Here is a 2164-nt window from a genome sequence, read left to right on the forward strand (position 1 = left end):
GAGACTGCATTTATGTATTTAACACACACAAGTCATGTACAAGATCGTAGTCCTAAGACTAAATTGCCTTGTACTAAGTACACAAGATATAATAATGGAAGGCCCTTCCTAAGTACGTTAATCAAATTATAATAATCGCAATTCCCACTCAGCTGTACAATTTAAAATTGTGGATTTACACACACATCCGTATCCTACATGCCGTTCAACCGTCAACATTGACCATGGGAGACTCTAATTCACATCAGCTCTAAGACTATGCCTATTCTCTACTGACTGTAGCCGCCAAATAATACATCATTCTGTAAGCTAACTCAGGTCTGTTGCATTTTCCGCTGCGTTGTGTGCATCAGTCTGGTTTCTCCTGATCTGGACATTGCGCATCTCCGTTTGGATCAGCCATTTCCAATGTGCTCCCAGTGTTGATGTATGAGGACGTTGTGACATCTAGAGAGACTCTGTGTGCCAACGTTGGGCTAGAGTTGAAATATTTACCGTCTGTGTAACTATAGAGCCTGCACGGACATGTGTGCGGCAGATTTACTGCAGAGTGGCTGGCCCTGTTGTTGTTAGCGGGACGGAGAGAAGAGTACCGCTTGTACAGTTCACAACCTCCGCGTTTACGAGCTCTTCCTACGAGTCTTTTTCTTATTCTTAAGTCCATGGGCTGTTATCCTCTGTGTCTTGGGCAATGGTAGGGGGAGAACAACCCTCCCTTCCACTGTGTTTACCTCTCCAGCCGAAGTCAGGAACCCTTTTTACACCTGGCTGGACTGAGGAAAGTCTTTTTATGTGTCGTTCCAAGGTGCACAAGATCGGCATGACAGGATTTGAACCTCTTTATTTATTTATTTATTATATAAATAAATATAATATAATATAAAGCCCTCTAGCTTCTGAGCCAAACACCCTGCAGTTAAACTACATGATTCACACATACTTGTATCTGCTTCGAGCTCGTACATGGCACAGCAAAATGTCTTTATCATTTCATGAACATTTTGCACGTTACTTAATCTGTTTGTGTCTTGCTTGGGTTTGTATTATTATTATTATAATAGTTATATAAGAGAAGTCTGCGGAACCCATCAGATAATACTAGCTGCGTGTATTCATGGCTTCAGCTGTACTGCGGGTCAGTATTGTGAGCTATTTCTGACAGGGGCTCTCGGTGGGGGCCCGAAAGTTACACCATCTGAATTGGGGAGTGTATCTCCATAAGTACTGCTTGACATACATTCACACGACCATTTAACAGGCTATTCACATTTCTCGAATCCAGAACAGCAGATTTCAAGAGACTCGATGCTACAGACGGATTTGTGTATGTCTTTAGATGCCAAAACTCCCATATGCAAAAATAGCCAAATATGGGGCTAATTGTAGATCTAAATAAACTCAAACAAACTCAAATATAAAAGACTGCTTTCTTATTAGAAAGAATACCGAAACTCATGATTAGCCCAACTCTATTGTAACACTATATCAAAGACTTGTATTAGCCCTTGTTGTTATGCTAATAAGAAATTAAATCTTATTCTATGACTCTATTTTGTACTTTGTGTAATAGTTGTTGCCATACATTGTACCATGTGCAATTGTCGTGCAATGAAGTTCTTAATGCACAACATGCAGGTAATGTTTAACGTTCACACAGTGTCATGTAGTTATTTACATAGCTGAGAACCGTTATACATACCGGGCACCATCCCCACACACATTACCGCCAACCTGCTGCTTTCTTCACAATTCTCACACATTTAAATCAGTCATTGAAGCAGTGATTTATCCCCGTAGGAGACATTAGAACAGGATAGATGCGAGTCAGTCATAACTTCAACATCGTAAACTGCTCGGCTTGCCTCGTGCCTGATGCTTTACTGCGTCGATTACAGGCTAGAATGACTTAGTGTGAAACTGCATCTTCCATTTCAAATTTAACAATAATCAAATGATGATTGACTTTAATTACCGGAGGCGCGCAATAATTAAAGTGTATAACGGCAAGTAGAGTCCGAATAGACGCTAAACGTGCGGTATGTGCCTACAGTGATAACCTCGGGCTACATTAAATACCATAATGTATGTATGTATGTACTCTATGTATGTATGCCTGTATGTATGTACATCACGTAAATGCCCAGTTACAAGCCACGGATCCTGA

General features: G+C 40.7%; 1 protein-coding gene across 1 annotated transcript in view; it reads left to right on the forward strand.

The window, feature by feature from the left end:
* The window catches only part of LOC118418829, an 18071-nt gene that overhangs the window by 11430 nt on the left and 4477 nt on the right, over positions 1 to 2164 (forward strand). The gene's annotated exons all lie outside the window — the stretch shown is intronic.

Source organism: Branchiostoma floridae, chromosome 7 (assembly GCF_000003815.2).
Source record: "Branchiostoma floridae strain S238N-H82 chromosome 7, Bfl_VNyyK, whole genome shotgun sequence".
Taxonomy (NCBI): domain Eukaryota; kingdom Metazoa; phylum Chordata; class Leptocardii; order Amphioxiformes; family Branchiostomatidae; genus Branchiostoma; species Branchiostoma floridae.